General features: G+C 45.7%; 1 protein-coding gene across 8 annotated transcripts in view; it reads right to left on the bottom strand.

Annotated features, from left to right (window-relative positions):
* The window catches only part of LOC128816782 (E3 ubiquitin-protein ligase TRIM39-like), a 52,128-nt gene extending 41,149 nt beyond the window's left edge, over nucleotides 1-10,979 (bottom strand). For 3 of the 8 annotated variants that reach the window (XM_053994694.1, XM_053994695.1, XM_053994693.1), the window contains exon 1: nucleotides 10,804-10,977. The gene's annotated coding sequence lies outside the window, so the exon portion shown is untranslated. Of the gene's footprint in view, nucleotides 1-10,803 lie in introns of all 8 variants that reach the window. The other 5 variants (XM_053994689.1, XM_053994692.1, XM_053994690.1 and 2 more) reach the window with 3 other exon arrangements.
* Between the last annotated feature and the right edge of the window lie 1,053 nt (nucleotides 10,980-12,032).

The following is a 12,032-nucleotide window of genomic DNA, read 5'->3' as shown; positions in this document are numbered from 1 at the left end:
TGCAGAAAGGGAGAAGTGGCCAAAGCTCTACCTCTACACTGATTCATGGATGGTAGCCAATGCTCTGTGGGGATGGCTGGAGAGATGGAAAGGGGCTAAATGGCAGCATAGAGGAAAACCAATTTGGGCTGCTGAAGAATGGAAAGACATTGCTACCAGCCTAGAGAAACTACCTGTGAAGGTTCGCCATGTAGATGCTCATGTCCCCAAGAGTAGAGCTAATGAAGAGCAGCAAAACAATCAGCAGGTAGATCAGGCTGCAAAGATAGGGGTGTCAAAGATAGACTTAGATTGGCAACACAAGGGGGAGTTGTTCCTAGCACGATGGGCCCATGATGCCTCAGGCCATCAGGGTAGAGATGCCACCTATAAGTGGGCACAAGACCGAGGGGTGGATTTAACCATGGACAGTATTTCTCAGGTTGTCCATGACTGTGAGACATGTGTTGCCATCAAACAGGCCAAGCGGGTGAAGCCCTTATGGTATGGTGGATGGTGGTCCAAGTACAATTATGGGGAGGCCTGGCAGATTGACTACATCACACTGCCCCAGACACACCAAGGTTAGCGCTACGTGCTCACAATGGTGGAAGCCACCACGGCATGGTTGGAAACCTACCCTGTGTCTCATGCTACAGCCCGTAACACCATCCTGGACCTTGAAAAGCAGGTCCTTTGGAGGCATGGTTCCCTGAGAGGATTGAGTCAGACAATGGGACTCATTTTAAGAACAGCCTTATCAACTCCTGGGCTAGGGAACATGGCATTGAGTGGGTGTACCATATCCCCTACCATGCACCAGCTGCAGGCAAAGTGGAGAGGTACAATGGACTGTTAAAAACCACCTTGAAAGCACTGGGTGGGGGATCTTTCAAAAATTGGGAGCAGCATTTGGCAAAAGCCACCTGGTTAGTTAACACCAGAGGTTCCACCAATCGAGCAGGTCCTGCCCAGTCTGAGTCCCTGAATATAGTAGACGGAGATAAAGTCCCAGTGGCACATATCAAAGGTTTGTTAGGGAAGACAGTCTGGATCGATTCTGCCTTGAGTACAGACAAACCCATTTGTGGGATTGTCTTTGTTCAGGGACCAGGTTGTACATGGTGGATAACGCAGAAAGATGGAAAAACACGATGTGTACCTCAGGGAGACCTGATTGTGGGGTGAGACTCATATGCAAATATCTCAATTTGCTGGATGTTACTGCCATTGTTTGTACATTAAGCCACACAGACATGAGACAGAAGGAAATGTGTAAGTGTCGAAGGTCTGAGTAAGTGAAAGATGGAAGTTTTACTTGATAAAGGTTTTACATGATGTTTGGTAGTTATGTTGACGATTTGGAGATAAGGGGTGGAATGTCCTAGGGTGACGGTATGGTGCTTGTATCCCAAATTGTGTGTTCTGTTTATGCCTGATATTATGTTCTGTGCCTTCGGGACTGACTCTGAAAGTGAAGGATTGTTTTGTCTTGTTATCAGCCAGCTCACCTACCCCCATGGTCTGTGTCTAGGAGAGGCTTGGCTGGCTTGGCTTGCTTGCTTGCTTGCTGGCCTGCTTGCTTTTGCTTTTGCTTATTAGTTAGTTTAGCTAGGCAGTCCAATTTTTACCCTGGACTGTTTCTTTTTTCCTTCCCTTTCCCTTTCCTGAATATCATCTGAACCTGGTCCTGGGAAACATCAAGAAACACCAAGAGTCTGCAGTCTGTGACCTGCAGCAGCCATCCCCAGCGCTGGAGACTGATAGCTGGGTGACCACTCCCAGGAGAGACTTTCTGAATTTGTCATCTCTTCAGAGCAGTGAAAGAGTTTTGTCATCTGGTGTTGTTTTTTTGTACTGAGGAGTGTTTTGCTTGTTAAATAAACAGGTTTTTTTCCATTTCTCTCTGAGGAAATCCTTCCTGAACCAGGTGGGGAAGGGGCCGAGGGGGTTTGCTTTCTGGGGGCTCCTTCTGGAGGTCTTCTCCCAAATTTTGCCCTAATCTAGGACAAAGAGGTAGAGCTGGGAAGGAGGGAAGGGTGGGGGGAAGGTGTTTTAAAGATTTATTTTACTTCTCATTGCCCTGCCCTGCTTTTTTTTTAGTAGCTAATTCTATTAATATCCCCAAGTCTGTTTTGTTCTTGACTGTATTTGGTGAGTGATCTCTCCTGGTGCTTAACTCATGAACCTTCAATATATTTTCTTTCCCCTGTCCAGCTGAGAAGAGCAGTCATGGAGCAGCTTTGATGGGTACCTTGGTAGCATCCAGCCAAGGTCAACCCACTACACTAAGTTAAACAACCACAATTCCCTCAGCCACTCCTCATTGGACATGTGCTTCAGACCCCTCACCAGATTCACTGCCCTTCTCTCTGGACTCGCTCCAGCACCTCAGTGTCTTTGGTGAATTGATGGGCCTAGAACTTGACACAGCACTTGAGGTGTGGCCTCACTAGGGCCATGTACAGTGGGACAATCTCTACCCTGGTCCTGCTGCCATGCTATTCCTTATACAAACCAGGACAACAGAGATCTTCTTGCCTACTTGGGCGTGTGCTGGGCCATGTTCAGACACTGTTGACCAGTATGCCTAGATCCTTATCTGCTTGGCCACTTTCCACCCTGCTCCTAGCCTGTAGTGCTGCAGGAAGTTGTTGTGGCCAAATTGTAGAACAAAACTCATGGTCTTGTTGAACCTCACGCTGTTGGTCTTGGCCCACTGATCCAGCCTAAATCCCTCTGAAAAGCCTGTCCACCCTCCAGCAGATCTGTGCTCCCACCCAGTTTGGTGTCATCTACAAATTTACTGAGTGTACATTCAATCTCCTCATCAATGAAGATTTTAAGCACAACTTATCCCTAGGGGAAACCACTGATGACCAGACATCCACTGGATGCAGCATCATTGTCACCACCCTCTGGGCCCAGCCTCCAGTCAGCTCTTAACCCAGTGAAGATGCACAAATCTAAGCTGTGGTCTGCAGCTTCTCCAGGAAATGCTGTGGAAGACTGGGTTGAAAGCTTTAATGAAGTCCAAATAGACACATTTACAGCCTTTCCTCATGCACTAGATGAGTCGCCTGGTCATAAAAGGAGATCAGGTTGGCCAAGAAGGACCTGTCCTTCTAAGCCCAGGCTGGCTGGGCCTGATTCCCTGGTTGTCTTGTATGTGCTTTGTGATCACTGTTAAGATTATCTGTTCCATAACTTTGCCAGGCATTGAGGCCAGGCTAACAGGCCTGGAGTTTCTCAGAACCTCCTTTCAGCCTTTCTTGAAGATGGGCATCACACGGGGACCTACAGTCATCTGGGACCTCCCCTGTGAGCCAGAAGTGATGATAAATGACACAGAGCAGCTTGGTAAGCTCTTCCACCAGCTCCCTCATCAACCCCAGATGAATCCCATCTGATCACATAGATTTGTGGGAGTCTAAGTGGCTCAATAGGTCACTATTTACCCCTGGGTTACAGAGGGTCCATTCTGCTCCCTGTCCGTGTCTACCAGCTCAGGTTTGTGCTGAGGATAAGAGGTCTTACTGTTAAAGAATGAGGCAAAGAAGGCATTAGGAACCTCAGCCTTTTCTTCATTGTTGGTGATACTCTTTCCTCCACATCCAATAAAGAATGGAGATTTTCCTTGGTCTTCCTTGTGTTGATGATAGATTTATAAAAACACTTTTTATTATCTTTTACAAGCAGTGGCCACATTGAGTTCTGACTGAGCTTTTGCCTTTCTAATTTTCTTTCTACATGATCTAATGACATCCTTGTATTCTTTCTGAGGTGTCTGCCCCTTTTTCTAAAGGTCACACACCATCTTTTTTATTTTGACTTTTTGCAAAATCTCCCTATTCAGGTAGACCTATCTCCTCGCCCACTGTCTCACCTGTCAGCACACAGGAACAGGTTGCTCCTACACCTTTAAGATTTCTTCCTTAAAATATGTCCAGCCTTTCTGGAAGACCTTCTCTGTCCATACATTCAAATGGGAGGAAAAGTATGAAGAAATAGTTTATGCCCTCCCATACCTACCTTTGGAGGAAGGGGAATCCATGGCACTTGCTATCCCAAAGTTATCTCCCTCTGGAAACAATTAGGCTGCAGAATGACAGTGCATCAGCTCCAGAATCATTTAGGGAGCTGTACCAGGGTCAACTTTGCTGCACTACACTAAAGATCCTGCCCTTCTCTGTTTCTAGCTCTCTCAGTGCATTTTCACATTTCCAGGATGTGCCTGACCTTAGCCCCCACAGCAACACTTTTGGTGTGATATCTTTATTAGTTTATTCATGTTCAACATTCCATGCTTAACATGAGCAGTAAAGAAGGTGAGGCATCCTGATGACTTCCAAGCAGGAGTCAATCACCCTGCACTGCAGTCTGTGCATACTTCCCAGAGAAGATGACCTACAGGCCTCACAGCTACATCTGATGTGACTAAATTGGATGCTATTAGAACAGGCATGGTGATGGATCAAGAGCAGTGACAGGGCAAGTATTCAATTCACATGGTTTTAGTCGCAAATTTTCCCTTTTCACTTCCTAAGGAAAGACAGGGACTCCCAGAGATATTTCTTCAAATTCATCATTGACCAATAAGATGGGGATTCATGTCCACTCCGATCTCCATAGCACAGGCTCTTTGCTGGTTGCTCTGAGCTCTATTTATGGTACATGGAGGTAAATGAGCACTCTGTTTTGGTTTCAGCTGGGATAGAGGTGCTTTTTTCCCAACTAGCTGGACCAGGGCTGTGGTTTAGAATCAGTATGAGAACAATGCTGATAAGATTGTTGCTTCATTGTGCTCACCCCAAGTCAAGGATTTTTCAATGTCTTTTGCTCTGCCAGCAAGCAGATGCATGAGAAGTGAGAAGGAAGTACAGACAGGACAGCTGACCATAACTGGACAGAGGAATATTCCAGATCATAGAACATTGTGCCCTTTATGTAAACTGTGGGAAGTTGGCTGGAAGGGGGCTGATTGGTGCTCAAGTACAGGCTTTGCATCAGTCAGTGGTTGGCAAGCAATTACTTTGGGCATCACTTGGGTTTTGTTCCTCTCTCTCTTTCTCTCTATTTCTCTCTGTCTATCTCTTTCTTTCTCTCTTCAACACATTTTTTTTAATTGCCATTGTTTATTTTATTTTGTTTCAAGCTCTTCTTATCTCAGCCAGCAAGTTTTAGTTTTCCAAGGGGCTGTAGGAGTGGAGTAAGTGAGCAAGTGTGTGGTATGTACTGGCCATCTGGTGTTAAATCACCATCAAGTCCCATAACATTCATGAAGCCAAAGGTCTTGGAGTGAGATGGCCACAGCCACCAACCACATGTCCATAAACTACACGGATAGCTCAGGTTACTGAATATGAAACTGGCAAAACATTTTAGAAACTGTCCCGTCAAATTCTGCTCTTTCTACTGCACAAGGGTTTTCATGGGATTGGACGCACACTAAGTTCATGCTTTGCAGACAATTATGACATGAGGCCGCATGGAATTTTGTTGGACACATTAGTTTGGAGATCTAATATGGAAAAGAGTTTTATCTTGATTAGAGATATGGGAACTGCTCCTCAATCACTTAAAAAGAGGTCTCAGGCTGTTTATAATATGTTTATATAATATATATATTTATATACATTTATAATAATATCTCAGGATATTATTATGGTTGCGATACTAAACCAGGTATTTGGAGAGGGGCAGATATGATACAGGATTTGTAGAAACCTGTTCCACTCTGGGTCAGCAGTTGAAGGCTTAGAAATAGAAAATGTTACAAGATCAAAACATCTGACCTAGAACTCCAGCCAGAGCATGCTGAGATCTTACACACCTTGTTTAGCAACACTGAAGCTTCTTCTAACAAATGTTACAGTCTTTTTAAATCCAACTTTTACAAAATTTTCCTGTCATCCAAGAAAGGCCCAAAAGAAACCTCACTGTCTAACAAGTCATCAGTTCATTTGGAAGACAAAACTGCATTCCAAAACAAGTTGAATGCTTTTCCAAAGAAAACATAGAATCACAGAATCGACAAGGTTGGAAAAAGACTTTTGAGATCATTAACCCCAGCGTATAACCCAAAATCACCTTGTCAGCTAGACCATGGTACCAAGTGCCACATCCAGTCTTTTCTTAAACACGTCCAGTGACGGTGACTACACCACCTCCCTTGGCAGCCCAATACCCAATCACCCTTTCCGTGAAGAACATTTTCCTAGTGTCCAACTTAAACTTCCCCTGGGGCAGCTTAAGACTGTGTCCTCTTCTCCTACTGCTGGTTGCCTGGGAAAGAGACCAACCCTCACCTGACTACAGTAGTTGTAGAGTGTGATGAGGTCTTCTACCGAGCCCCTTCTACAGGCTAAATAACCCCAGCTCCCTCAGCCGCTCCTCACAGGACTTTGTGTTTCAGACCCTTCATGAGCCTTATTGCCCTTCTCTGGGCATGCTTGAACATCTCAACATTCTTTCTAAATTGAGGGGCCCAGAACTGGACACAGAACTCAAGGTGTGTCCTCACCAGTGCCAAGTACATGGGAAGGATCACTTCCCTATTCCTGCTGGCCATACTATTCCTGATCCAGGTCAGGATACCATCGACCTTTTTGGCCACATGGGCACACTGCTGGCTCATGTTCAATCGGCTGTTGACCAGTACCCCCAGGTCTCTTTCTGCCTAGCTGCTTTCCAGCCACTCTGTCCCCAGCCTGTAGTGCTGCAGGAGTTGTTGTGGCTGAAGTGCAGGACCGGGCACTTGGTCCTCCAAGTTGAACCTCATATTGTTGTATTTGGCCCATCTATCCAGCCTGTCCACATCCCTCTGCTGAGCCCTCCTAACCTCCAGCAGATCAATGCTCCCACACAGCTTGGTGTCATCTGTAAATCTGCTAATGGTAGACTCGATCCCCCAGTCTAGATCATCAATAAAGATATTGAACAGGACTGGGACCAACATTGATCGCTGGGGGACCAACACCAGATCACACAGTGACTGGCAGCCAACTGGATGCAGTACCATCCCCATCACTTTCTGGACCCACCATGACCCAGTTCTTAACCCAGCAAAGATGCATCTGTCCAAGCCATGGGCTTCAGCTTTTCCAGGAGAACACTATGTGAGATGATGTCGAAGGCTTTGCTGAAGTCCAGGTAGATACATCCACAACCTTCCCCACATCCACCAGGCATGCCACTGTGGCAAGCACATTTCTCTCCCTCTCAGGATTTTTTATAAAGGTGCACAGAGAGAAATGAAAGAGAAAACAATTTCTGCTCCTTGTTTTTCTCTTGTGGAATGTGTTTGGAGAATTGTTTACCCAGAGTGAGCACTTCGTTGGATCATGGTGGATTGTTTGGGCCTGATGGCCAATCGGATCCACCTGTGTCTGGACTCTCGAGAGAGGGTCACGAGTTGTGAGTAGTTAGATATGATAGTTAGAGAAAGTAGCATGTAGTTTTTAGTATCTTCTTTTATATAGTATATTAATGTATTATAGCATAATTATAATAAAGAAATCATTCAGCCTTCTTAACTAAGTCAGACATCATCATTCTTCCCATTGGGTTCGCCAACATCTACAACACGCCACCTCTTAATAAAAGGAGATCAGGTTGGTCAGGCAAGACCTGCCCCTCCTAAACCCATGTTGGCTGGGTCTGATCCCCCAGGTATGACACCCTATAGGTGTCATATGATGGCACTCAGGGTGAGTGCACTCAGGGTGATGTCACTGTTCTGTAACCTTCCTGCCACTGAGGTCAGGCTGATGGGCCTGGAGTTTCCCAGATCCTCCTTCCAGCCGTTCTTGTGGATGGGCATCATATTAGCAGCTCCAGTCCTCTGGGACCTCCCTGCTGAGGCAGGACTGATGGTAAATGATGGAAAGTGGCTTCGCGAGCTCTTCTGCCTGATCCCTCATCACCCTAGGATGAATCCCATCTGGTCCCATGGACTTGTGAGCATCTAAGTGGCTCAGCAGGTCTCTAACTGCTTCCTCCTAGGTTACAGAGGGGCTATTCTGCTCCCCATCCCCATCTACTAGTTCAGGAAGCCATTTGTCCTGAGGACAATATGCCTTACTGTTGAAAATTGAGGCAAAGAAGATTTTAAGTACCTCAACTTTTTCCTCATCTCTGGTAACTATATTCCCCCCCACCCCCGCCAAGTCCAATAAAGAATGGAGATTTTCCTTGCTCCTCCGTTTGCTTTTTATTGTCCTTTACAGAAGTGGCCAGATTAAGTTCTAATTGATCTTTAGCCTCTCTAATTTTCTTTCTGCATGACCTAACAACATCCTTGAGCACTTCCTGAGTTACCTGGCTCTCTTTTCAAAGACAATATGCCTTTTTTTTTTTCCTCAGTTCCTTTAAAATCTCCCTGCTCATACAAGCCAGTCAGCTTCTACACCATCTCATCTTTCAGCACATAGGAACAGGCTGCTCCTGTGCCTTCAAGATTTCTTTCTTGAATTATGTTCATCTTTCCTGGATGCCCTTTTTAGGGTCTTTTTCCCAAGGTGCTCTCCAAATCAGTCTCTTCTATAGGCTGAAGTCCACTCTCTGGAAGTCCAGAGTGGAAGTTTTGTTGATGCCCCTCATTGTTTCACTGAATATTGATAATTTTATTAGTTCATGGTCACTGTAGCCATGACATCCCCTGACCACCATATCTCCCGACAGCCCTTCTCTGTTTGCAAAAACAGCAGGTCAAGTGTAGACCCTCCCCTAGTAGGCTCACTCACCAGCTGCTGTGGTGTGGTTTTTGCTTTGTGTTTGCCCACTATTCTCCTCCCTAATCTCCTCCCCTCCCAAGCTACCCGTCTCCCAAGCCCTTCCCTAACTTCCTCCCTCCCAAGTTGTCAATCCTCCCTATCCCTACCCCTTTTTCCAGAGTCTTCCTTGTCTATCTTGTAGTATTCGACACCCCATTTGTTACTTTGTATTATCCCCCTCCCCTGCTCTCCCTGATAGATTTATAGAATGTTAGTCCTGCCCTAGATTCCTCCCCTGCCATGCCCTCATTGGTTAGTTTCCCTATACCACTCCCCCTATAAAAACCTCTGCAGACACCCTGGGCTTTGTCTTGGGGTCCCAGGTTGTGGACCTAATAAATCCATCCAGTTTTACTCCAAGTCCTGTGTCGTCGTTATCTGTTCCTGCGCCGGACCAAGCAATAACTGGGAATAGCAGAGCTCACAGGGGGAAAATTGCGCCCCTGCTGTTGCTGCCCAGCACGATACAGCGCACTGCGACAACCAGCTGTGACAAGAAGTTCTCCTCCATACACTCTAAGAACCTCCTGGACTGCTGCTTCTCTTCTGTGTTAAGTTCCCAGCAGACATCTTGCAGGTTAAAGTCTCCCACAAGAACCACAGGCTGGTGATCCTGAAACATCCTTCAGCTGCTTATAGATTAATACATTCACCTCTTCATCCTGGTTGGGTGGTCTGTAACAGACTCCCACCAGGCTGTTGGCCTTCCCCCTGATTCTTACCCATAGGCACTCAACTTTATCATCATTAATCTCAATTTCCATGGTGTCGAGAGCCTCCCTAATACACAGAGCTACCCCTCCACCTCTTCATCACCCGTCTCTTCTGAAGAGCTTGTAGCCATCTATTGCAATACTCCAGTCATGAGAGTCGTCCCACCACATTTCCATGATGGAGACTACGTCATAGCTTTCCCTCTGTACAGTGGCTTCCAGCTCCTATTGTTTATTATCCATGCTGCATGTATTAGTGTACATGCACTTCAGCTGGGTTGCAGATTTCACTCGACTCTGCCCTACCACCCTTGGGCTTCTTTCTGGAGAGCCTAGTTTCATCCCCTTACCCCTTTAAGCCTAGTTTAAAGCCCTCTTAATCAGCCCTGCCATGAACATAGCCCTGCCATGGGAACATAGGTCTAAAAAACTCAATACAACAAAAAACAAACACACAAAGGCAGAATTTCTCCATCCCTCTAAGCTTCATGTTTAGCCCTGCTAAACAGACACATGGGGATAGAGTGCAGCTAAGGGCAAGAATCAGTGCTACAGCAGAAGGGGGGGAAAAGGAGTGAGTTTGACACTGACTCTGCAACACCCATAAGATCCGCAAAGATCCCTGAACACTGTGGAATTATGAAATGAATTATTTTAATGGGTAAACAAAGACAATGCCATGATGACCTGAGGTTTGCTGCTTATGAACTGGTTAACCTCAATCACTCAAGGTACTAATCAGGAAATTTTAAGCTTAATAACATTTCTGTATGAGGAACTGACCCGTGGGTGGTCTGGGAGATATCATCATCCTGAGTTACCATAAAATCAAGGCAGTTTCACACTGTTTCAACTTCCAACAGGAAAGACAGCAGTCATACTTAGAACCAGCCTCATTTACTGAGAAGAAAGTTCCAGCATTATCATTAGTCCTACTTTGCCTCAAGGTCCTGCCCTAAGGGGGTACCCTGGGCCTACCTGTGCTTTCCAGAGGGGGAATTCTCTCCTGATCTGCTGCTCCCCCTGGACAGCAGCAGAACAGTCATTGGGAAACAAACATCAAGCTCAGAGGGCCAGTCCATATCTCAGCTTTTCCCCCAAATGACCATTCCCCATAACTTTTAGTTCCTCTCTGAGCCCTTCTGGGAACAGCTGTGCTGCTGATGCCTCCAGTTCTTGCCACCTGCACCTGAGGAGATCTGGAGGATAGGAAGAGCTTGCTGGTCCTTGTGTGCAAATCTGGTATGAAGGGAAAAGATGGGTTCCTTTCCACCCCAACAACAGCACCATATTCACCACTTGCTCAGGAGAGAAAGAAATAACAGAGATCTGCTTACCTGCCTTAGTCAGCAAAGATGAGCACTGATATCAGACAAGTATTTTTCCTCTTGCAAGAGAAATTTCCAGTGGCAGAAGGGAAGGAAAATGAACAGAAGAATCAGACCCTGAAGTTTAAATGTGGTGTGTCTTTGCCTAAAACTCACTTTGCTGCTTGAAGGTCAAATCTCATCTGCTATATGAGGGCTCTATGTTGATGACGTAGGCAATTAGGTGCAAATGGAGCTTCAATGTCAATGAGAGTTTTAAGATAAACAGAGATCCAGCTCTATGCCCTGTTTTAGAGCTAGAGCTGGATTTTACCTGTTGTCAGGTAAGAATGATTGCCACATCTTCAGTCTATAGATGAAAGGTGAACTTTTATCAGCTCCTTAAGGAAGTAACTTTGAAGAATTAAACTGAAATGAAGACTTAAACATCCGGGGATTAACTTGGGGTGTGACTCTGTTTGAAGATCAAGGAACATTCTTCTGTAAGACTGATGTTTTTGTTGACGGGTTACCTAGGGAATGAAGGTGGGGTTTTCCTGGGACTTCACAGTAACCCTTTAGAGAAATTAACTTGAAATGGGAACAATTCTGTTTTTCTAGAGCGCGACATCAGAAGTAGTCTTGAATTCCCAGTCAACTTGCCCCTTAGTGTCACTTCTCACAGCTGTTTCTTCCTCCAAAGTCTGTGCCAGAAGTATTTCTCATTGCCCTAGAAATAATTTGATATCGGGAAAGTCCTCTCTAACTAATTTGATATCCTACTATGATGAAAATAGTAGAACAGAAATATGTTGTATGAAGGATTCCTGGGTTATAGTGAGGCTTTTGATAGTGACCCTAACATCAGCCTTCTGGACAAGCTGCCTGGCTGTGAGACAAGCTGGTACATGGTACCCTAAGTGAAGAACTGCCTGATTGCCAGGGCTTCCAGAGTTGTAGAAAACTGTCTTGGTTTGAAAGACAGGTGTCTGCTAAGGAAGATAGGAGCCTCCCTTGGAATGGAAAATGTAACCCCCTTCCCTCTGAATTATTATAATTTTGAAATTAGGGGCTCACAGGCAAAAGATATGAGAATAGGAATAACAGTTCTTTACTAGTATGTATAATAAAGCAAACAAACAACAACAACTACAGATTAACAACAGAGCCCAGAACCCAGTGACAGCCTTCTCGGCCGCAGGCACCTTCCCCTTCGGTGCAGTTACGGTCACAGCCGGCAGGGGCGCTGGCAGGCCTCC

Source organism: Vidua macroura, chromosome 19, assembly GCF_024509145.1.
Source record: "Vidua macroura isolate BioBank_ID:100142 chromosome 19, ASM2450914v1, whole genome shotgun sequence".
Lineage (NCBI taxonomy): Eukaryota > Metazoa > Chordata > Aves > Passeriformes > Viduidae > Vidua > Vidua macroura.
The sequence above is the reverse complement of the archived record's forward strand: the minus strand, read 5'-3'. Positions and strand labels throughout refer to the sequence as shown.